This window comes from Pelobates fuscus, chromosome 9, assembly GCF_036172605.1.
Source record: "Pelobates fuscus isolate aPelFus1 chromosome 9, aPelFus1.pri, whole genome shotgun sequence".
NCBI lineage: Eukaryota > Metazoa > Chordata > Amphibia > Anura > Pelobatidae > Pelobates > Pelobates fuscus.
In genome coordinates, this window is record NC_086325.1 from 87,821,925 (window position 1) to 87,848,579 (window position 26,655).

Consider the following 26,655-nt stretch of genomic DNA (forward strand, 5'->3'; position numbering starts at 1 on the left):
ACTATTGTGGCCAGAAAGAGTCCCTGTGGGTTTTAAAATTTGTCTGCCCATTAAAGTCTATGGCGGTTCGCCCGGTTCACCGGTTCGCGAACATTTGCTGAAGTTCGCGTTCGACATTCACGAACCGAAAATTTCATTTTCGTGACATCACTAATTACAAGGTGTAGGAACCTTTTTCCCCCAATCCAAAAATGACTACAGTGTTGTGGAAAAGAATTGGCAGCAATTTTTTTATTATTATTATTATGTTATTATTTATATTGCGCCAACAAATTCCGCAGCACTTTACATTGGGGATTCCACAGCACTTTACAGTGGGAATAAATAATTTCTCCTCTTATTGGCTGTTATGCTCTGCAGCTGAATTTTTATTTTAATTTTACATCTACAATTTGTCTACAAGTTCTTTTGTCATATCGCTATACATGAGGATCTGTCAACTATTATACAATTTAAATTACAAAAATGAGAGCCCTATAGACACATTTTCACCTTATTACACTTTAGACTTATTAAAAGCCCGAGCAATAAGGAATTTACCAAGGCTGTCACTGGCATGACACTGATGACCAATTTATATGCCGTCTGCATGCATTTGTGCACCGTTACCCACATGTTAACATACGTGACCATTTATGTCCAAAATATGTAAATATGTTCAATATATACAACACAATAGTGGTTTGTTTGTTTACTGCAGTGTGCATAATACACATCAATCAATAAGAAAAAAAAAAATCAAGGCCAATATATGATAGGCTTTATTTATCAGTTCTAAATTATTGCCAAAGAAATGCTTTCTGTACACATTATTTACACATCAATAGAAGCTACTGCACATCCAAGACACAGGTAATTTTTTTTCTACCAACATAACCATAGTTTATTTTGAATTTCCTCCCTGATACCTCTTTTTAAAGAAAAAAAAAATCTCTCTTTGAATGCGTATATTCTCTATCTGCCTGTAATTTGCAAGATCATCTTTTTTTTTTTTTCTTTTTGTCCGCCTCCTCCTCTTTCCCTTTCTGTTTTTCAGCAGTCTCCCTCCCTCGTACTGAGGTGGAGCAAATGCAGACAGATTTCTTTTCTAGCTATAAGCTCAGAACAAGTGAACTTCTACAAAGCACTCAGAATCTCAGCAGACCATTCACCAGACAACAACCCAGCTGGCTTCTTAATCTTCACTATATACAGGATGCAAACATTGCTGGGAAAATTAAATCCAAGCCAGGTTTAAAAACCACTAAGGCGACTCGTTCTTTTGGGACAGGAGGCTTTATTAAAAAGATTGGTTAAAAAGACACTGTATTATCCAGATAACCCAGCAGAGTAATTGCGTTTTCATTAAAAACAAGAAAAGTTTTCTTCAGACATGCCATTGGAGTTTATTATAACAGATCCAGGAGTCCACAGTTGTTTTGGAAAACAGCTCAGACGAATGAGCATGTGTTCGGAAAGGTAAATGCATCATTTGTGTTGTTTGTTTGTAAAACGCTATTGTAATCTGTATTGTTGTCCTGATCTATTCTTCATCGCATAACTCTATTTTGGGTTCCAATTATAGTTTTTATTTGCTACAAGGGTTATTAGTCATTAGTAGCATTTCTTTGTCATTATCATTCTCAATGGTAAGTGTCAAAGTACAAAGGGTTTGATCCTAAGACTTGTACGAAGAGCTTGCAATCGGTCAAATTCCAGGTGAGTGGAATCAGCAAATAGATAATGTATTCATTTTGTCATGTATGATTTGTACATAGAAATGAAGGATGGTGTGTTAAATGTTGATATAAGGGAAGAGAGCAAGCTTGCTCCTAAATGTTTTTTTATATAATCTGTTCTAAAGACAATGGCTTCAAAAAGGCATAGCAACAAATTTTAAGGACAATCACTGTGGAAAGCTCTGACATCTTAAAATCTACATTTTAGAAGAAAAAAGATAGAGGACCAGTGATTGAGACTTTCAAATAAATATAAAATAAATATTTTAAATATAAGTATTTTTTAGAAAAAAGAGAAGAACAAGGGGGTACATGCAAGAAAAAAATAAATGTTATGGAAAGAATAGTAGATACCTGGTATTGAGACTCAGAGGAGGTGGTAAACATTAACACAGTTTATGTTTTTAATACTTGAGATATGCATATCGCTATTCTGAACAATAAGTTGTCAGTTTGATTATTCATAGTCAAGACGTAATATACTCTCTGGTGCTTATCTGCTGCCACAAGACACATTTCTATGTATTGAATGAGGACTTCAATACAGTACATCTTTGAAACTTTGTAATGTCCATTTTGCTGTTCAGAACTCCAACAGTTTCACCGTTTTAATATTACTTAATAATGTATTGACTGCTTAAAAGCTTGAAACTATTCCAACAGGCTGATTTATGGTATAATGAAATCTTTACAAAACAATTTACAATACCAGGGGAGAGTTATCAAGGCGAAACATGTGCTATTCCAGGTGCAAAGTGCTACATGTTTAGAGACATTCTACTGGTTTCCATGGCGATTGTTCCTTGTATAGTTCCTTGTATAGCTTGCCCCAGAACAGCACCTGTTTTTGGCTTGATAAATCTCCCCCATAACTGTTAAAATATCATCACAGGTGCAGCATGGGATTGAACAATATCTTGCACTTTAGGAAGAACAATGAGGATGTACATTTTGGCTAAATAATGATATAATGATTGTTTTTTACTTACAAAATGTTGACATATTCTGTGACATACATTGTTATGAGATTTCTGTGTTCTCTCTGAAGATATTTTTAGTAATCCCCTTATTCAGCAAGTGTGAAAATATATTTTTCCTGCTGTGCATAAGCTATCGTATAGTATGTAGCATCAATAGAACTCTGCGTGATGTAATTAGAGAGTCAGTTTTGGTTAACTCTTTCTGTGCCGGTGTATTAAAAATATCTATACAAGATGAAATGTTAACCATTTTCTGTAGGACGCTGGCAGAATAGTATTGTTTATTTAAAAAGTCATTTCATACCCCTAAAGAACTTTAGCTTGCTGAAAAACTTTAAGTGTGAAGATTGTGTGCTTGTTTTTTTTTGTTTTGTTTTTTTTTTAAACGTACAAAGTAGAAATTGGCACTTTTATAAATAAACCTAGTAACACTCACTTGGCTTTCAATCAGAATACATGTTATGTGACATTATGGTTTGGTTAGATCAGTGGAGCTGAACTTAAAGGGACTCTCCAGTGCCAGGAAAACAAACAGTTTTCCTGGCACTGCAGGTCCCCTCTCCCTCCCACCCCCCATCCCAAGTTAAAACCCCTTCAGTGACTTTCCTGTATCCAGCGCCGATGTCGCTCGGCGCTGGTTCAGGGTCCGCCCACGCTCCCCCCCCGCCGACGTCATCCGGCGGGGAGACATATTGCGCATACGCGGCTGCCGGCAGGGGGAGACATAATGCGCATGCGCGGCAATGCTGCGCACGCGCATTAGACCTCCCCTTAGGAAAGCATTGAAAAATGCTATCAATGCTTTCCTACGGGGATTTCAGCGACGCTGGAGTTCCTCACATAGCGTGAGGATGTCCAGCGACGCTATAGCACACGAAATGTGTGCTATAAACCCGGAAGTGCCCTCTAGTGGCTGTCTAGTAGACAGCCACTAGAGGAGGAGTTAACCCTGCAATGTAAATATTGCAGTTTCTGAAAACTGCAATATTTACAGTTGCAGGGTTAAGGGTAGTGGGAATTGGCACCCAGACCACTCCAATGGGCAGAAGTGGTCTGGGTGCCTGGAGTGTACCTTTAAGAGGCAGCAATTGCCCATAGCACCTGCCTTGCAAAGGCTGATCATTGAGCTGCATTGGGAAATCTATGATTGGACAGCCGAAGAAAGTGTGGGCGGAGTTAGATGGGGAGGGTTTGCAAAGCCTGAAAACAAGAGATCTGCAGGTTTGTCAAGCTGTTTTCATATTTCACAAATGAGCAAATGCATAATTTAATGCATGCACATTTTCATTTAGGGTATGTATGCTAAATGGTGACTTTTATTTATTTTGTATTTGGACAGTGTAGTGTTCCTATAAAGCAACTTTGAACCATACGGTAGATTTGAATATCTGAAAAAATGAGCATAAGCAGATGCAATGGGAAAGTTAGAATTTGCAGGTGTAGTATGTCTACCATCAGTTTGTATAGGGAACAACCAGCCACCTGTCAAATGAGAAGGATTGTGCATTCAATATGTATAAAATGGCAATGATTGCATTATATGTATCTCAAAAGCAAACCTTCTCAATAATTGAGCATTTAAATAAAATACAGTGTCACGTGCCATTCAATCAGGTAAACGTAAACGCACTCATCAGTGCTGAAGAATATAATTGTCTTCAAAAGAGAAAAAGTCAGGTTTAATGGGTCAAGTCTCAGCTGTACACTTGAACCTTTATCAAAGCATTACATTTAAGAATTAAAACTTGTTCATAAGAAAATGAATAAAACATTTGCCTGTGTGATCTTCAGTGATTATACTTTTGTGTATATTTTTGCTGTCTGTCTATTAAACTATCTTTTGACACACATAGACAGACAGACATATAGAGATAGATAGATAGATCTTTTATCAAGTCTAATTCTAATTTGTATGACCATTCTAAAAACCTTTTTGTGATTTATGTGCCTTAAATTTGTAAGTACTTCATTGTTCATCGTTACTGATCCTTTCTAAAGAAACTAAAAGAAACAATTTTCCAAATATCATGGGGCTTCACTTCAAACCATCACATAAATTATACTTTACATGACATTTGTACACAGGCAGAGTTGTTCAGTTCTTGAAAAGTCTTACACAGTGGGTAATTCATATTTTTAAACAGTTCACTCTGAATGTCCTTGCACCCTTCCTGCGAAATCATGGAGTGAATGGGTACCGTATATTTATCTTGACATAAGTAGTTCAGGAAATATTAGAGCTTTAAATACTCTGACATCCACCTTACGAAATGTGAGCCAAAGTGGCCAGCGAGAGAGAAAAATGTAGAATTCAGATAAGTGGTAGATTTTTTTCTAATCTTGGTTATTTGGGCTTAAATGGAGACTGCAAGCAAATTAGCATTCTAGATCAGGGGTAGGCAACCTTCGGCACTCCAGATATTGTGGACTACACCTTCCCTGATGCATTGTTAGTATTAAGACTGTACAAGCATTATGGGAGATGTAGTCTACAATTTCTAGAGTTGTCTACCCCTGCTGTAGATGATTGAAGTGATATTGATACTATGGATTTCTCTGTGCATTTGAGAACAGGTTAAGAAAAAACAGGACTTTTCATGGCACACAAAGATCTCTTCTTCCTCTGCGCTGATAATCTAGAGTTCCACTTCTGTATTATCAATATCCGTTCTGTCCAATCTGGTGAGCAGTAACAGGCTGAGAGATATAGGGCAGTGGTCCCCAAACCAGTCCTCATGGCCACCAACAGTCCAGGGTTTCTGTATTTCTCTTTTTTTATTCAAATGGACATCCTGACAAAACCTGAAATGTTGGTGGGCCATGAGGACTGAGTTGGGGACCAATTTTCTAGGGGCGAGTTAGCTCTCTCAGCCAATAACTGTTTTTGTCATTGGATTAAAGTGACATTGCTAAGATGCCAGGTAGAGACTTGGTTTTTGTTATATCGCTCCTAAACGGTTTAACAAACCATAAATAAGAATGAGGGACAGCGCTCAGAAACTCTTGTCAGGATAACCATTACACCGAACTGTAATGGTTAGGTTGTTTCGAGACCCCTTTCCATTCTCCTAATTGGATTTAAGAATAGTTGTTCAGTGAATAGACACTTTGAAATGTTTACAAGAACAGCTGACTTTGGTGCTTCCTTATAACTATTTTTGTTCCAATGGGTTAATTACAGCTTTTTTTATTCAAAGGGTTAAAATCTGTTCAGTACCTTGACATTGTGTGCCATTGGTTTGTAAACATTCTTTTTTCTTTTTTTTTTTTTTTTCATGAACACAAAGCAAACCACTCGAGGATGGTCTGTGTGCTGGGGATAATTATACCCTCCTGCCCTCCAGGGATGCTTTGCTAGATGGGATAGTACATGTGTTATTATGCACTGCAGTGAGCATACTCTTGCAGGATGATTGCAGTTTTTTTCTCTATAACTATGATTGTTTCTTAAGAGTGCGTCAGATAGTTAAAAAGTAATAAGGGGAAAATCCGGGGGTGACTGAGCACTAGAAAGAGCTTACAAGATAATTGTAAATTAATAGCATTCAAACCTTCCAGAAAACAATGATAGCAGCAATGTGTTTATCATCTAACATACAATCACTAAGGTTCTAAGAATTCATCTGGAATAAGGATAAAATGACATGTAAATGGTAAGATACTTGCGTTTTAAACCTGAGCAATGTACATCTATGTTTCAATATGAAACATGTCAGTTGCTTAATATGTGTATTCCCCCATGGTATTGCAGAATAAATAGCTCTCCAGTATTTGTTTAATATCAGCAAAAGGAAGTGCCTCCCTGTCACGGTACTGAACAGATTTTAACCCTTTGAATAAAAAAAAGCTGTTATTAACCCTTTGGAACCCAAATAGTTATAAGGAAGCACCAAAGTCAGCTGTTCTGGTAAATATTTCAAAGTGTCTATTCACTGAACAACTATTTTTAAATCCAATTGGCAGAATGTAAAGGGGTCTCGAAACAACCTAACCATTACAGTTTGGTGTAATGGTTATCCTGCTGATAGCTGTCACTGATTGGCTTGGGTGCACAGATATGTTGACAGCAAATCCCTCTCTGCCAGATGTGCCATCAGGTGACCTTACTTATAAAATACAAAAGATAAAATATTCAACACCACTTTTTTTTTTCTTTTTACTAAAATAGTAATTTTTGTTTTCCTATATAATATAAGCTTTAATATGTATTCTAAATTATGTAACATTGGAAATGATGTATCATTACTTAAGTAACGTTACCATATGATCCATCTTTTATTTGTACACATACATAAATTTGAGGCTGTCATATACAAACTCGTTTTGTTTTCCCAGAATATTACTAGCTGATACTTATTTCATTTCAAACACGCAAATAAAAATATCATATCTTTCAAACAAAGTCAAACCTGATTCGCATCAATAACTGTTTAATAGTGTTTCAGAGAAATTCCATGAAGCATCTGCCCAGCAGACAAATTCAAAATTATTTTAATCAATCTTTAGGGAATACTTAACTTTTTAGCATTTAAGCCAAGAGATAACAGAAAGTAACTCACAATTTCCTACCCATCATTTATAATTATATTGTAATTATATCATTGTAAACACTGTGAAAAATTACCAAGTTTAGATTTTAAGATAAACCAACAGTCAAATGTTTCCAATTTCCAATTCTCTTAGAATTGACAGTTCATAATCATGAGGGTGATGGAACCACATGTACATTCTGTGCAAACACTGACTTATAAACTAATAACGCAATATAGAATAGATTAAATATAAGTTTATGGAAAGAAGATTGTAATAGATATCTCTTATCAGCATGCTGTTTTAGGACTATTCTGCAATTTCTGAGACGGATTAGACTGGCATTAGCTTGGTAGCATACTTAAAAATATTGTTGATGAGACGTGATTGAATTGCAATCTGGAAGAGAACTCTCAAACAAATACTTCATCAGATAGTAAAACCTCTTAAAAAGAGCAGTACAGAAACAGAAACTGGATACAGTTGAAAATAGTCCCAAGTAACAAAGTGTCATAGTTACATAGCTGAAAAGAGACATGTTTCCATCAAGTTTAGCCTTTTTTCACATTTGTTTTTGCTATGAATCCAAAAGAAGGCAAAAAAACTAAACAAAAAACAGTCTGAAGTGTTTCCAATTGTGCAACAAGATAGGAAAAAATAGCAGTCAGATATCTCATTGGATCAAGAAGTAACTACCCAAGTAATTAAAAATATATATCCCTGTATATTATGTGTTTGCAAGTATTTATCCAATTGCTGTTAAAAGATCTGTACAGACTCTGATAAAACCACCTCTTAAGGCAGGAAATTCCACATCCTTATTGTTCTTACTGTAAAAAAAAACCTTTCCTAAATGTGTGACCTCGTATCCTATGTATAGTCCTATTTATTAATAGATTTACAGACAATGGTTTGTATTGTGCACAGAATTGACATCAGTCAGCCTGTAACTCTGAGCTGGCTAATGATATCATAATGACGGTGCCCAAGGTGGAGTTACGCCACCGTTAGCAAAGTGCTATATCTCTCTGAGTGCAGCGTTTCATTGTAAAACACTGCACATACAGACTCCAAGCACCATGACTACTTCAATTCAATTGAAGTGGTTATTGTGCTTGGAGAAAGCCTTTAAGTAGCACGTTCAATCATCCATGCAGACTGTTGATTATAGTATAGAGCCTCCAGCACAGAGCAATCCCATATGCATATGCAGTTTGATTTGGAGTAGTCCTACTACTTGACTAATACACTAATAAAATACATCTAACTATCTACTTTTATTATTATTATTGAACAATCAGTGAATCACAGCAACAAAATTACGAAAGAAATGTAATTCTCAGTTAAGCATAGAATAATCGTTCCCTCTGAAAGCTTGTTTCGGTAAAATAATGGAGGTAAAAATGATATGCCCATTATGATCGACAAAAGTATGTTTTCAGATCCCATACTGCGTAATATGTGATGTCACACTAAAAATGATATTTGACATTGTGATTGACCCTGCACAGTGTATGAAATCCTATCTCGGTAGAACTGACAGCTGTTGCCCAGTCTCACCAGTCTTGGGCAGAAGAAATATATTTATTCTGATGCTGCTCTAATGATAAAGCTGCCATAGCCCCAGTCTTAGTTATGAAGAACCAGAATGATGTCTCACGGTTCATGATAATGTCTCCATGTAATATATATGTCCACACAATTCCAGGGCTCAAAAAAGCCATGATGCTCTCACCCCTGTACAAACCAGTGAATAAATCCAATGTTATCTGTAGCTCTGGGTCACTAAGTAAGCACTCAGGGTTAATAGTACTGAAATGTGCAGCACGGCATCGGAATATGAAGCAGGAATGCACTGCAACCCACACTAGCAGCAGAGGTGATATCCTCACACTAACAGGTTCTGGTGCTGTCTGTAGTAAGACGTTCCCTGTCATATTTTTATTTTCTGTGTTGCTCTGTTTTAGGGTTCCAACATCACAATTAACGAGTAAGACACTCAGCTTCAAAAGAAGCTCTTACAATTTTATAAGATCCCTTCTCTATTCCCTGTAAACTCTGCCCTCTAATCACATACACAGTCCCCGACTCTGAGCCGCAACGTGCTTGGCGTCATTGATTTACTTACAATACCCTAGTGGCCTCTGAAGTTATTCTGTGAAGAATATTAAACGAGTATGTGGAACAAACACAGCTCTTCAGATCAACCAAAACGCCAAGAGCAGACATTTGGAACACAAAATGCACTTAGAAAGGAAGAGGAAAACGTGTCTACAAAGCAGTACCATGACATACTAAGTCTCCTACCATGGAAAAGGCAGATATAAAAAAAAAAAAAAACAACATGTGGACATTTTTCTGAATAACATTTTATCTTGCGATCTACAGGGGACTTAAAGCATCCTAATAGAGACATGTCAACCTTTATGGCAGACGTATATTTTGATGTCTGATAATAATTGCTTGGACCCCCAACTCTTCTTAAATACATTTTCACTGGATATTGATGCAGTAACTGTACTTAAAGTCACTCCAAAATACTTTTTGTTCTGATGACAAGGTGTAAGGTGTTGAAGACTTTCAGGGATATTTCTACCTCAGCTTATAATGCTGACTTGCAAGATTGCTTGTTTAAAACAGGATTTAAAGGGACACAATAGTCATCAGAACCACCACAGCCTTTCCCTGCAGTCTTGGCACTGTAAACACTGCCTTTTCAGAGAAAAGGCCACTAGAGGTACTTTCTAGTCCAGTGATGCTCAGTGTGCAGCACTGGTGTTCAGTGTCTCCACGCTCTCATCTTGTACAATGGACTGCCTTGGTTTTTTACTTCTCCTAGGACAGCATGACAGATATGACAGATATAATAGCAGTGTTGGTATAAAACACTTTTTTTTTTTTGCTATACATATCTTTTGTTTAAAACTTTCTTTGGATAGTCTTGGCATTCCATCCATGTTACTTTGTGTTCATTTGTCTTCACATGGTTTAAAGGACCACTAATGTCGGCAGGCCACTTTATCTTGATGAAGTTGCCTGGATGTAGTGGTCATGTATGTTTAACACACCACCCCTACACCAAATAAGTGTTAAGTGAGGTATAAGCAAGAGTACTTAACTCAATGGAGTGTAGCTGCCCAAGAGGCCTTCCTCTGTGGCGCCCCTTACAACAACAAGATTTAAGGTTTTACATTGCAGGGTTTAACATACAGGAATACATACACAAATCTGGGATAACTAAAAAAGATAAATTGAACAGCACATAGTGACGTATTGTAATATATACGATTAATGAGGTAGATTACACTCACAAGATATAAGATAAATGAGCACCTTGCAGCCCTAAAAGGGCTATGGTAATCCGCTGTCCTAGAAATCTCAGAAGATGGAGGAACAAATACACATTTATTTGGGCAATAATAATCCTCCAATAGTCAAAAAAGTAGTAAAAACAAATGAACATTAAAATACAAATATCCAACACGTTTCTTCCACACAGGGTGAACTTACTCATGGATAAAAATCAGCAAGTAATAGTATACTGTACAATGTATAATCCTAAACCCCCTAAATGTCCTTTATATAGTACCTGCCCTTGCTCCTGATTGGAGAATCATCCCAAGAGTCTTGAATCTAGTCCCAAATGGCTCCTCTCCTTCAGACAGGGAACTTCCTCATAGGCTGTTTGGTAATCTTTTCAGCCTCTTCGTGTTAGTGGCTTGATTTTTCTGATGATCCTCAGGTGGAATGTGCTTACAATACATCACTATGTGCTTCCTGCTGCAGCAACAGAGTAAAACTCAGTCATGTGATTGCAGCCACCGTGGGAGAGCATTCACATGTGCATTAGGTCCAAAACACTCCTCTGTGAAGAGTGTTGGATTGGACTAATTCTGAAGGAGGCCATGCCTTCTTGTTGTTTTTGCGGGATGAGGAGAGGTAAGCAGCGTAGAGGTGCTGGAAAAAAGTAAGTAAAACACTTTTTGTTTCATTGTTTATGTTAAAAGGAGGAAGATACCTTTCTAGATAGGGACATGGACACTAAATTGTTAAAAAATAAGTTTGTATTGCTAACGCTATAGTGCTCCTTTAATGCTAATGTTTTTCTTACATCTCCCAACCAAATGGAAATATGAGTTACTAGATTAAGTGAATAACCTTTGTGCTTTTCTGATCATGTTTGCAAATCCTTGCCATTATATTAAGCAATATTTCTCAATCACGTGACCATTTATACGTTTCTCCACATTATTTGACATTTGAATAGATTTGATTATTTTTTTAGTTGTTTTGCTATCTGTAGAGATTTGACTCACGTGTGGACATTTTCTCTGAAAAAATTACCCCAATGCTCCATGGATTGTCAAGAGGAAAAAAATCATGATAGTACAAGTATATGCAGAAAACCTTTCGAAGGGAAGTATATCTTCCCGGTCTAAGATAAAAGATACAAGGAAACAAACAACAGAAGGATCAGCACTAATTAACAAAAGGCAAAAGGGCAGCAATCCAAATTAAGGGATACCTCTCAGACCCTTAGTGAATGGGAAAAGCAAATACACAGAAACAAGGGCTGCGCCTGAGATATACACAAATATTGTAAACAACGACTAGTATTACGAAGGACTATTGATGTACTAAAAATGGTCCTGGTAAAATGTTTTGAATAAAATACCCTTCAAGGTAGTAGTTAAGTCAAGTGGTCAAAGGACCAGAGTAGAACAATCTAGAAAGGTATGCAGGCGCTCCAAGTTCTTTGATGTAATTCATATATAGCATAGAAAGACAAAAGTAGAAAAGACTCCAATAGTGCAATATATCAATGTGATCAGAGTGGAGGTAGTAAAAATAACGAGGAGCCAGCCCCAGCGTATATGGTGTGCAGTGGTATAATCCCCACGTACAGGGTATGATGTGAATGTCCTCAATAGGAAAGATTCCAGAAGCAAAAATAAAAGGAAGCAAATAGTGCTCTCTGAATTATACAAATATTGTTAAAAATTGAATAAAAGATATATACTCACAAAGGTAGAGCAGACCAACTGCACTTTGAATAATGAATACCCACCTAGGATTCTTTGGATTGGATAAGAAATGGTAATATAAAATGCCAGGAGATTTGAAATAAAAAAGTAATTGGTAGAGTGACCAAAAAAACTTAATTTAAACAAAATACAAAGTAGTAACATCCATAACATGTTTCACCAATAGGCTTGATTAAATGGAAGAAAAAAAATCTCCTGGCATTTCATATTTTATATTACCATTTCTTATCCACTCCAAAGAATTCTTCCTAATATCAGTCGTTGTTTAGAATATCTGTGCATATCACAGGCGCAGCCTTTGTTTCTGTGTTTAAGATAAAAGATTATAGTAAATCTATTTATACTTTTTATTGTCTGAAATTCTAATTTAACAGCTTCAGTACAGATTTTAACGAATTGAAGCTTGAAACAAAACAAATCTCGGAGTTTAGTTTTTTTGTAATTTGCCAGAACAGTGTGTGTTACCATATTCACCAGAGTGATTAACCTTTTACTAAAGAGAAGGAACAAAGTCTAACTCTCCCAATGGTCCACCATGGGACCAGCAGGTCTGAGCCTCTAATATATGTAAAAGGAAAAAAACTAAGTGTCCTATTTAAATTTCAATTCCTAAAACATAACTTTTATCCAGTAGCTAAAAATATTAATCAGAACTGTCTAAAGTGAAGCTGTCTAAAATGCAAATCCTTTTCTCAGTCTAATGATAGAGGCCAACTAGAGGCACTAGGCATATGCTACTGATCAACAACAACAGTTAATGACATTAAAAAGCATAACAATTAGTCACCACTAGGAGTGTTACTATGCCCCAAAACTATATTAGAAAACTAGGGGTTGGCAACAAAAACATAGATGTTTCCTAATGCATATTGCAAACAACAAATTCCAGTGTACATTCTGGCCCCTATACATTTGTCACATGATCTGATCAAATAAGATAGGTAGAAAAAGGGAGAAAAAAAAGGGAAAGAATAAATGAGGGTGAGGGAGTATATAACACCCCATGCATCTTTCACGCATTTCTAGTCGCCCCACATGCCTTCCATACATGTCTACACAGAAGTGACAACTGCCTTTCAGAGAGCTCTTATTGGTTACCTCAAAAGTTGCATGGTGCGGAAAAGTCGACAGTGCTTTGCTGATTCCATAGCAGAAGAGTTCCAAACTTCCACTGGCATTAATATCAGCATACAAACTGTGCAGTTTCATGGAATGGGTTTCCATGGCCAAGAGGCTACATGCAAACCAAACCTCACATCACCAAGTACAATGCCAAGTGTTGGATCGAGTGGTGTAAAACACGCCACCACTGGACTTTGGAGCAGTGGAAATGTGGATTGACAAATCACGCTTTTCTGTTTTGCAGTCTGATGTGCGAGTCTGGTTGGCAGATGCCTGGATAATGATACCTGTCTGACTGCATTCTGCCTACTGCAAAGTTTGATGGAGGAGGGATAATGGTATGGGCTTGTTTTTCAGGGGTTGGGCTAGTCCCCCTTTTTCCAGTGAAGGGAAAGCTTCAATGATTCAGGATACCAAGATATTTTGGACAATTGCTATGCTTACAGCTTTGTGGGAACAGTTTAGTGAAGGTCCTTTTTTACTCCAGCATGACTGTGCCCCAGTGCACAAAAGCAAGACATGGTTGGATGGGTTTGGTGTGGAATAACTTGATCAGCCCAATCAGAGGCTTTACTTAACTCCACTGGACACCTTTGGGATGAACTGGAATGGGATTGCGTACCAGGCTTTCTCATCCAACATCAGTGCCTGACCTCACTAATGCTCTACTGGATAAATGGGCACAATTCCCACAGAAACGCTCCAAAATCTTGGAGTGGACAGCCTTCCCTGAACCGTGGAAGCTTCTATAGCTGCAAAGGAGGGAACAACTACATATTAATGTCTAAGTATTTAGAATGCAATATCATAAAAGACCCCGTTAGTGTAATGGTCAGGTGTCCCAATACTTTTGTCCATATAGTGTACTTGTCTGCTTGCTGTGGGTGATAATAATGGGCAAGTAGAATTTTATTTTTAAAAGAATATTTAACCCCTTAAGGACCAAACTTCTGGAATAAAAGGGAATCATGACATGTCACACATGTCATGTGTCCTTAAGGGGTTAAAAAAGAAAATGACCCCTGCCTTTAGTATATGACAGCAGTATCCTTTAGCCATACACATTAAAAAAGTATATTTCCTTTCAACATTTGATGAAAAGATGATTATTATATTAAAAAATATTTTTGAGCTGATAGTTGTCCTTTAATGGTGGTTATTTAATCGATCCGAACCAACAAAAGGCTTATCAGGAGCAGATAAACTGCCAATAAAGTGTATTGGCTCTGATTAAATCAAGTGTAGAGATAATATATATATATATATATATATATAACAAAAACGCACTCAGAAGGTATTTCAGGGAAATTATACAGGAATTAAGGAACTGTGGCATTACTTACCTCCGCCGAGCTGCGCAGACCCCCTCCTGCCACGCCGTCCGACCTCGCCACGCGACCGTGCGGCACACAGAGGGAGATTTACCTCCCTCGATCCTAGCTAACCTCCTCCTGCCGCGCGGTCTGACTAAACTACGCGGCCGCGCGACAGGCCGTGTTTATATAGATGTGGACATGACGCCACGCCCACTCTTAAAGTGGCCACGTCATCATTGCAATCCTAATCTGTTTTGGATTGCAGTGATGACGTGGTCCTATTAGAACATAGTTAAGTCTATTTAAGGCTTGTTTTAGCCCCCATTCATTGCCATATTGTGGTTTCTGTTAGAACCTTGTTTAGTGCTGCTAGTGATTCTCTTGTGATTTCCTGTGTTTGACCTCAGCTTCGTATTTGACTCGTGATTTCTGGTATCCTGACCCCGGCTTCGTATTTGATTCGTGATTTCTGGTATTCTGGCCGGGCTTTGTCTTGACTTTGAGTATTTCTGTTATTCCTGTCCTTGACTTATTCTTGACCCTGGTTCTTGTTGTATTAATACGTTAATTCCGTCCATTCTAAGGCTCGGTAATGCGTATTTCAGATCCACCTTTTGTGGTTTCCTCTTTCCTGCGTGTTGGGTTACGACTACCGTGACAGGAACCTGCACCAAGCATGAAAACCTGCAACATGGCCAATAAGTGAGCTATTACTATTTTTTAAGTCAATTTGCATTGTTAGTTTGTTCCCTACTTCGGGGTAGCAACACTATATGTTTATTTGTTAACCCCTTAAGGACCAAACTTCTGGAATAAAAGGGAATCATGACATGTCACACATGTCATGTGTCCTTAAGGGGTTAAGTTAAATCAATGTCTGTTATTTGAATAATTTATGGTGTAGAGAGATTACTGTGAAAATTCTAAACCACAGTCATTCCTAAACGTGGTACATCAATCGTGTATGATACAACTGTGAATGGAACTTGCAGGAGATGATAATAGCTGATGAGAACAGGTGCAAATGCTATCAGCAGTTCAATTCATCTTATCTGTTAAATGGAATTGCTTCCAAGTACTTAAACAAATGTGCCATAAATCTTTGTTGAAGAAGGGTTTAGGAGATACGCTCATCTCTCATTGAAAATAAATCGTGATTGGCTGAGCTACATCATGGTTTGGACAGAGCTGACATCACAATATGCAAATCATGAGGATTTACAGTTAATTCAGGATATCAAGAAAATCATCTTTTTATGGTTTACATTTTGAACAATTTTCTTGCATAATCTATATAATAATTTAGGGGTCACTTTCAGCTTGGAGTGTCCATTTAGCTATTGATGGAAAATATATTAAAGCCACCAGGTCAAGTAAATCTGAATGCTGTTAAATTATTCTGAGCTTGTCATATATGCAAGCCAACAAATCTAAATTTGTAAGGTTGAGGACTTAAGACGTAAAACCAAAGAAAACTAATGTTACAAATCTACACAATATCTACCCATCATTCATAGAAATAACATTCTGTGGATACAAGAAAAAGAAAATCATACATTTTGTCAGAAGGCAAAAGTATAGAAGCTCTTAAGTCACTGTCGTACAATACATAGAGCATATCTGTAACAGATCACCTGGCACCCGACTGGGCACCTCCGCCAACAAATGCTTCCTAGCTGACCCTGAGGACCATAAGCATCGCACCGGACACCACAAGCACCGCAGACTCCACAACCGCCGTAGCTAAACTTGAATCTCGCCATCTTCTTCCCACTCTGGACCAACCTCTGACATCCAGGACCATGTGGGACAGACCTCTCCTACTCCAGAGATCGTAGCAGGAACAGCTCTTAGAAGAGCTAGTGATTAGAACCCAGGGGAGTATAAAGAGTATAGCAATCCCCAGTGTGAATATAGCAGTTCCCCTCCAATCACGAGACGAGGCTATGTGTTGAGGGTTAAACAGGAACTCAATTTTAATGGAGGCACACTGGGCTTTTATTAAGGTGGACCTTGTTGGGCACAGGGACACAAAGTGTACAAGCCAATAGAAACAATGTGACAATGAATGACACTCCCACATGCAAAGCTCCCCTCTGCCTGTCATATAATTAAGGTAGATAATACATTAACTTAATTATCCCCAAACAGAAAAAACACAAATTTTTACAAAGTCCAATAAATACCCCAAAATATAACATATCCCCATAAGTCACATCCCCTGATAGCCCTGATCTGGGTGAACAACATATCCAATCACCCAGATCAGAGCAGGGGTTCAGGAAATCCCTGGAAGTCTCTTTTTGACCGACCGCACGCATGGTTTCATGCCCAAAACAGTTACAGAGAATTAGGCTGTGCGGCCGATCTATTTTAAACAGTCGAAGTACCGTACGAATTACCGAACGGAATGGTGAATGGACATAGTCAATGTGTGTCCCTTGTTCGTGGGCTTCGACTCACCGAACGCCGTTCGACTCCCGTTCGAATAGTCGAAGTTCCCTGGAAGGCAACTTTTCAGCGGTGCTCGTGTCGCCGCGTGTCCAATTTGAATTCCATGACTTAGACGACAAAACACTGTTGAACCGCTCGACTAAATAAGATGGCCGCCGCCACGTGTTCGAATGTCGTATGGCAGCCACTTCGACTACTTTGACACTTCGACTGTATCCGAAGTGCCACTACGACCACTTCAAAAGTTCGAATAGGCACAATTAGGGTTTCTCAGCTAAAATAAATTAAAGAGGCCATAGTAACAGGGTAAAAGTCTGACAAGTAGTCCCATCTAAAACCCAGTGGTGAAGTTGCTTTCGTCACAATATCCATCACCAAAGGAAATGTGTAGCAAATGGGCATTGCCAATGTAAAATGAAGCACCATCAAAGCACCGTTAAAAGGACACTATAGTCACCAAAACTTTAGCTTAATGGAGCAGATATAGATTATGCTCCTGCAGTCTTACTGCTCAATTCTTTGTCATTCAGGAGTTACATGAATTTGTTAATGCAACCCTAGAAACACCTCCCTGCATGCGACTTACACAGCCTTCCTAAACACTTCCTGTAAAGAGTCATCTAATGTTTACATTTCCTTTATTGCAAATTCTTTTTAATGTATAATTTCTTATCGCCTGCTCTGTTAATGGCTTGCTAGACCATGCAGGAGCCTCCTGTATGTAATTAAATTTCAAATGACATAGCAGGAGATAAAAGCCTTTTAAAGTAAGTGACATCAAATTGAAAATGAAACAATTTTGTTTTCATGCAGACTGTGTCAGTCACAGCCAGTGGAGTTGTGGCTAGGGCTGCAAAGACAACAAAAAATATTTAATTATGTTGAGCAGTGACACTTCAAATGAATGATCTATACAAAAAAAATGCTTAATTACGCTAAAGTGACTATAGTCTCCCTTTAAATAATAAATTAATTAATGTCAGCTCATCTGAAAGATTGTGTGTAACAACATCAACACATAGCAAAAACGAATACAAGCAGGCTATGGGGGGGTCTACTTTATGAAGTTTAGTGCACTGAACTCTAAATCAACCTTATGAAGTTTAGTGCACTGAACTCTAAATCATGTTATTCTTATAATAGAGAGGTTTCTTTGAATATAATGCATGGGAAGGGGATGTAATAATGTGACGGTGATATGGGGCATGATGAGAGAGGGGTAATGTGACATGGGCAAGTAGAGAGAATTTGAAAGTGACATTTTGAGATGAAAGGATGTAAATATACTCCTTTATATATATATATATATATAGAATATCGGATGTCCCGCACTCAATTTTCCGGTCTTGTACTTGCCTCGGTGCTGCCTCAGCCGTTAAATGTAAACAAATAGAAAGGAGTGCACTCGAGAGGGCTTCTTTGAAAAAATCAATGTAGTTTATTTTGCAAACGTGCAAACATTCAGAAACGATCAAGTCGACGTTTCAGTCCACGAAGGACTTTTATCAAGACAGTGAATAGCGGGAAAAATAGTGATTTAAATACGGTAGAGCAGAGTTTTGATTGGAGAGTGAACTATACGAAAAAGAGGTTGTGACGTAATCAGTGCTATGTCAGAGGTCAGAAAACGTTATCTCAAAGTAGAGAGATTAACCCTGTGGAGTGTGAATAGTGAATGGAAAGTAAACAAATGGATTGCCGAGATGTGGAAATTCCCATACTCGAACATCCTTGAAATACAAGGAAGATCTATAGAAAAAGGAGGATAAGGGTGCCGCCCCAACATACAGATCTTATAAGAGATCTAAAAAGAAATATATATAAATCAACATAGTAGATATCAGTAAGGGTAGCAGACCAATCCCATAAAGGGAATTCAAGGACCTAGAGAAATGCAGTCATCAATATCGAGTAACATATACGCAGTATACAACAGACTTGAGTTACATAGTCTGTAAACACTAAAAAGAAAGAAACAAAAAAGTAAGAAACAAAAAAGTTACTATGTCATCCTGCTAAGGCTATTTGAACCAGCAACAATTTGAACACAACATTATCTTTTCAAAATAAAACAATTCAACGGATTGATCTCATTTAGTCCCCCTGGAGACAGAGTCCCCAGTGTAAAAATCCAAAAAGCTTCTCTCTGGAGAAGCAATGTGTCTCTATCACCCCCCCTCACCGGGGTCGGAACATGTTCAATGCCCATAAATTTCAGGGTTGGTAGTGAATGTCCCATCTCGAGAAAATGTTTGGCTATAGGAGTAGATGCAATGCCACTGGAGAGTGCTATTCTGATAGTTGACCTGTGTCCTCTCATTCGTTCCCTTAAGTCATTAGACGTTTTCCCAATGTACATAAGGCCACAGGGGCATGTGATCCGATAAACGACATGTGTTGTAGTACAGGTAATCTGTTGTCGTATCTTATATTCTTTGCCAGAATGGGGGTGAAAAAAAGATTTTCCGGGTGTCATATTGTTGCAAGCTGTACATTTTAAGCAGCGAAAGCAGCCAGGATTCTGTTGTGTATATTGACCCGGGGTTTGTATATCTGTATGGACCAAGTAGTCCCTTAAATTCTTATTTCTCCTATAGCTTATCATAGGACTTTGCTGGAATATCACAGGTAATGTTTTGTCTTTTCTGAGTACTTCCCAATTATTCCGTAGCTTTTCAGATATATCCCTAGACTGTGAGTGATAAGTTTGGGGAAAGGTTAGTCTTGTCTGTATGTTCTTTTCCGTGGGTCCATCTGTATATATTTGTAATGCCTTAGAGTATGCCTTTTCCAATATAAATCTTGAGTATCCTCTTTGGGTGAATTTTTCAAACATCTCTTGTACCTGTGAAGCAGCCTTAATGGAGTCCGAATTATTCCTCAGTACCCTGATGAATTGGGATACTGGGAGAGATTTGATAAGGTTGGGAGGATGATGACTGGTGGCATGTAGTAACGTGTTACGATCAGTCTTCTTCGTAAACAGAGTGTAGCCCAGTTTATTTTTTTCAATGTCAATCCGAAGATCCAAAAAGTCCATCTGTTTGTTGTCAATTTGATATGTTAGTTTAACAGGTGAGTCAAGCTGATTGAGTGACTGTAACATATCAAGTAATGTTTGTTCTTCCCCAGACCAGATAATGAAGATGTCGTCGATATATCTGAAATACTTCAAAATATATTGGCCGTATTCTTGTAGGATGTATCGCTGTTCATAGATATGCATATATGCATTCGCATACATAGGTGCCATAGGGGCACCCATAGAGGTCCCCGAGATTTGAATGTAGAATGACTTCTCAAATCTGAAATAGTTTAGTGTGAGACATAGTTCCAGTAGTTCAAGGATATATTCAATTGGAGGCTCAATTTTCTCTTGATGTTGTGATAGTACTTGTTGCATGGCAAATATTCCCTCTTCATGGGGAATGATGGTATATAGACTACTTACATCAATAGCCGCCAAAAAGACCCCTTGTGGAGGGAGTTCAATGGATCTCAAAGTAGTTATAACCTGTGCAGAGTCCTTCACATAAGTCGGTAATGACATTATCGGTTTCTTGAATTTGGTGTCTAACCATTTTCCAATGGGTTCCAAAAGGCCGCCAATTGCAGACACAATTGGTCGGCCTGGTGGGTGCTTCAAGTTTTTATGGACCTTCGGCAGTGTATAAATAATCGGGCACCTCGGGTGGGTTTCAAATAAGTACTCAAACTCAGCAGTAGTGAGGAAGCCTGATTCCAAGCCCCTCTGTAGTGTCTGTTGAATGGTCTTACTGAATTCATTCACTGGGTCTACAAGAGTATACTCATAGACCCTCGTATCCGATAATTGTTTGAGGATTTCTGCCCTATAATCTTCATATTGTAGAATGACTAGTGCACCACCCTTGTCCGCTGGCCGTATAATAATTGACATGTCATTAGCCAAACTTTGTAGAGCCTCTCTTTCGCTTTTGGAAATGTTGGATCTGGACTGTCTTTTATTCATCAGTGCTTCTGTTGTATCAGTCTTAAGCATTTGAGAGAAAGTTTTAAGTGTGGTATTAGAGGTAATGGGGTCAAATGAGCTTCGCAACTTGAATCGTTCAATTTCCACCTCTTCGGTTTGTTGTTGCCGATTAGAATTTTTGAAGTAGTCTACTAAACGGAGTTTTCTATTGAACTTAAATTGATCGATTTCCCATTGGAATTTGTGAATTCTGGATGTAGGGACAAAAGAAAGACCTTTCTTCAGTAGCATAATTTCTGTATCAGTGAGAGCTCTGGCCGATAAATTGATAATGGGATCTTCTAACGTCTCCGTGGTGGTCGTCCTCTGTGTCCAGTGCCTCTTCCCTTTCTGCCCCCTCTGAGTGTAGTGTTGATGTTTGGAGGGTGCTCTATGCCGGAGTGACCCCCACCGACCGATTCTCTCACCAGACCAAGACCTGGTTCTAAAAAAGATGAATCACTCTGTTCAGAGTTTTTGGAGTAAGCTCTCTCCCTCTGTAAGCTCCTCTGTTCAGAGTCAGACGCCGATTCGCCTGAGGTAAAATCAATCGTAGACGCAATTGGTTTTCTGATGCGGGGCTAATAGGTTCTGTATACAGGTCTGCTGTTATCTCCAGATAGCCATCTGTATACGCTGTGTTCAGAATAGTCTGCCTGAACTTTTGCGAGTTTTTCTCTCTTGAACCTAACCAAATCGTTTTTATAACGTTTCAAATCTTCAGTTAATTTCTGAATCAACAAGTCACAATTAGGTGCCGCTATTGTAGTAGAGTGTGATACTTCATAATCAGATATTTTAAATTTAGTAATTTTTAATTCTCGACCTACCTCCTCAATCACAACCAACATTAAATCTAAGGAACATTTATTTAATATGCCAATCCACTTACGACATACCTCTGGGTTGTTTCTTCCAATGGTAGGGACATTCTTAATCCGAAAGCCTCTGGGTATTTTTTTCATACGATAATAGTCTGAAAGGTAAGTGGCGTGTAGTTCGAGATCTATTTGTCTTTGTTTCAGCTTTTGTAATTTTCTTACAATGTCCCGTGGTTCAGATGAGACAGGTAGGTCCGAGTCCGATTGGGGCCAAAGTATGGCTGCTGCTTCTGCTTCAGAAAATTGCAACACCTCAGCATGATCTGCAAACGCTCCTGCTCTGGTCAAGAATTCCTCCATCAAAGAAAATCCTTGTAAAAAACGTAACTCTCCTGGGTCTGGTGCGTGGAATGAGCCCTGGCTATAAGAGCTCTCTTGGGTAATAGAATATCGGATGTCCCGCACTCAATTTTCCGGTCTTGTACTTGCCTCGGTGCTGCCTCAGCCGTTAAATGTAAACAAATAGAAAGGAGTGCACTCGAGAGGGCTTCTTTGAAAAAATCAATGTAGTTTATTTTGCAAACGTGCAAACATTCAGAAACGATCAAGTCGACGTTTCAGTCCACGAAGGACTTTTATCAAGACAGTGAATAGCGGGAAAAATAGTGATTTAAATACGGTAGAGCAGAGTTTTGATTGGAGAGTGAACTATACAAAAAGAGGTTGTGACGTAATCAGTGCTATGTCAGAGGTCAGAAAACGTTATCTCAAAGTAGAGAGATTAACCCTGTGGAGTGTGAATAGTGAATGGAAAGTAAACAAATGGATTGCCGAGATGTGGAAATTCCCATACTCGAACATCCTTGAAATACAAGGAAGATCTATAGAAAAAGGAGGATAAGGGTGCCGCCCCAACATACAGATCTTATAAGAGATCTAAAAAGAAATATATATAAACCAACATAGTAGATATCAGTAAGGGTAGCAGACCAATCCCATAAAGGGAATTCAAGGACCTAGAGAAATGCAGTCATCAATATTGAGTAACATATACGCAGTATACACGCACCAGACCCAGGAGAGTTACGTTTTTTACAAGGATTTTCTTTGATGGAGGGATTCTTGACCAGAGCAGGAGCGTTTGCAGATCATGCTGAGGTGTTGCAATTTTCTGAAGCAGAAGCAGCAGCCATACTTTGGCCCCAATCGGACTCGGACCTACCTGTCTCATCTGAACCACGGGACATTGTAAAAAAATTACAAAAGCTGAAACAAAGACAAATAGATCTCGAACTACACGCCACTTACCTTTCAGACTATTATCGTATGAAAAAAATACCCAGAGGCTTTCGGATTAAGAATGTCCCTACCATTGGAAGAAACAACCCAGAGGTATGTCGTAAGTGGATTGGCATATTAAATAAATGTTCCTTAGATTTAATGTTGGTTGTGATTGAGGAGGTAGGTCGAGAATTAAAAATTACTAAATTTAAAATATCTGATTATGAAGTATCACACTCTACTACAATAGCGGCACCTAATTGTGACTTGTTGATTCAGAAATTAACTGAAGATTTGAAACGTTATAAAAACGATTTGGTTAGGTTCAAGAGAGAAAAACTCGCAAAAGTTCAGGCAGACTATTCTGAACACAGAGTATACAGATGGCTATCTGGAGATAACAGCAGACCTGTATACAGAACCTATTAGCCCCTCATCAGAAAACCAATTGCGTCTACGATTGATTTTACCTCAGGCGAATCGGCGTCTGACTCTGAACAGAGGAGCTTACAGAGGGAGAGAGCTTACTCCAAAAACTCTGAACAGAGTGATTCATCTTTTTTAGAACCAGGTCTTGGTCTGGTGAGAGAATCGGTCGGTGGGGGTCACTCCGGCATAGAGCACCCTCCAAACATCAACACTACACTCGGAGGGGGCAGAAAGGGAAGAGGCACTGGACACAGAGGACGACCACCACGGAGACGTTAGAAGATCCCATTATCAATTTATCGGCCAGAGCTCTCACTGATACAGAAATTATGCTACTGAAGAAAGGTCTTTCTTTTGTCCCTACATCCAGAATTCACAAATTCCAATGGGAAATCGATCAATTTAAGTTCAATAGAAAACTCCGTTTAGTAGACTACTTCAAAAATTCTAATCGGCAACAACAAACCGAAGAGGTGGAAATTGAACGATTCAAGTTGCGAAGCTCATTTAACCCCATTACCTCTAATACCACACTTAAAACTTTCTCTCAAATGCTTAAGACTGATACAACAGAAGCACTGATGAATAAAAGACAGTCCAGATCCAACATTTCCAAAAGCGAAAGAGAGGCTCTACAAAGTTTGGCTAATGACATGTCAATTATTATACGGCCAGCGGACAAGGGTGGTGCACTAGTCATTCTACAATAAAAAAGATTATAGGGCAGAAATCCTCAAACAATTATCGGATACGAGGGTCTATGAGTATACTCTTGTAGACCCAGTGAATGAATTCAGTAAGACCATTCAACAGACACTACAGAGGGGCTTGGAATCAGGCTTCCTCACTACTGCTGAGTTTGAGTACTTATTTGAAACCCACCCGAGGTGCCCGATTATTTATACACTGCCGAAGGTCCATAAAAACTTGAAGCACCCACCAGGCCGACCAATTGTGTCTGCAATTGGCGGCCTTTTGGAACCCATTGGAAAATGGTTAGACACCAAATTCAAGAAACCGATAATGTCATTACCGACTTATGTGAAGGACTCTGCACAGGTTATAACTACTTTGAGATCCATTGAACTCCCTCCACAAGGGGTCTTTTTGGCGGCTATTGATGTAAGTAGTCTATATACCATCATTCCCCATGAAGAGGGAATATTTGCCATGCAACAAGTACTATCACAACATCAAGAGAAAATTGAGCCTCCAATTGAATATATCCTTGAACTACTGGAACTATGTCTCACACTAAACTATTTCAGATTTGAGAAGTCATTCTACATTCAAATCTCGGGGACCTCTATGGGTGCCCCTATGGCACCTATGTATGCGAATGCATATATGCATATCTATGAACAGCGATACATCCTACAAGAATACGGCCAATATATTTTGAAGTATTTCAGATATATCGACGACATCTTCATTATCTGGTCTGGGGAAGAACAAACATTACTTGATATGTTACAGTCACTCAATCAGCTTGACTCACCTGTTAAACTAACATATCAAATTGACAACAAACAGATGGACTTTTTGGATCTTCGGATTTACATTGAAAACAATAAACTGGGCTACACTCTGTTTACGAAGAAGACTGATCGTAACACGTTACTACATGCCACCAGTCATCATCCTCCCAACCTTATCAAATCTCTCCCAGTATCCCAATTCATCAGGGTACTGAGGAATAATTCGGACTCCATTAAGGCTGCTTCACAGGTACAAGAGATGTTTGAAAAATTCACCCAAAGAGGATACTCAAGATTTATATTGGAAAAGGCATACTCTAAGGCATTACAAATATATACAGATGGACCCACTGAAAAGAACATACAGACAACACTAACCTTTCCCCAAACTTATCACTCACAGTCTAGGGATATATCTGAAAAGCTACGGAATAATTGGGAAGTACTCAGAAAAGACAAAACATTACCTGTGATATTCCAGCAAAGTCCTATGATAAGCTATAGGAGAAATAAGAATTTAAGGGACTACTTGGTCCATACAGATATACAAACCCCGGGTCAATATACACAACAGAATCCTGGCTGCTTTCGCTGCTTAAAATGTACAGCTTGCAACAATATGACACCCGGAAAATCTTTTTTTCACCCCCATTCTGGCAAAGAATATAAGATACGACAACGGATTACCTGTACTACAACACATGTCGTTTATCGGATCACATGCCCCTGTGGCCTTATGTACATTGGGAAAACGTCTAATGACTTAAGGGAACGAATGAGAGGACACAGGTCAACTATCAGAATAGCACTCTCCAGTGGCATTGCATCTACTCCTATAGCCAAACATTTTCTCGAGATGGGACATTCACTACCAACCCTGAAATTTATGGGCATTGAACATGTTCCGACCCCGGTGAGGGGGGGTGATAGAGACACATTGCTTCTCCAGAGAGAAGCTTTTTGGATTTTTACACTGGGGACTCTGTCTCCAGGGGGACTAAATGAGATCAATCCGTTGAATTGTTTTATTTTGAAAAGATAATGTTGTGTTCAAATTGTTGCTGGTTCAAATAGCCTTAGCAGGATGACATAGTAACTTTTTTGTTTCTTACTTTTTTGTTTCTTTCTTTTTAGTGTTTACAGACTATGTAACTCAAGTCTGTTGTATACTGCGTATATGTTACTCGATATTGATGACTGCATTTCTCTAGGTCCTTGAATTCCCTTTATGGGATTGGTCTGCTACCCTTACTGATATCTACTATGTTGATTTATATATATTTCTTTTTAGATCTCTTATAAGATCTGTATGTTGGGGCGGCACCCTTATCCTCCTTTTTCTATAGATCTTCCTTGTATTTCAAGGATGTTCGAGTATGGGAATTTCCACATCTCGGCAATCCATTTGTTTACTTTCCATTCACTATTCACACTCCACAGGGTTAATCTCTCTACTTTGAGATAACGTTTTCTGACCTCTGACATAGCAC

General features: G+C 38.5%; 1 protein-coding gene across 1 annotated transcript in view; it reads left to right on the plus strand.

Moving 5' to 3' along the window:
• Window positions 1–1,069: 1,069 nt before the first annotated feature.
• SERTM2 (serine rich and transmembrane domain containing 2) overlaps window positions 1,070–26,655 on the plus strand; it is a 56,453-nt gene continuing 30,867 nt past the window's right edge. Inside the window, exon 1 of the mRNA XM_063430987.1 lies at window positions 1,070–1,458. The gene's annotated coding sequence lies outside the window, so the exon portion shown is untranslated. The remainder of the gene's footprint in view (window positions 1,459–26,655) is intronic.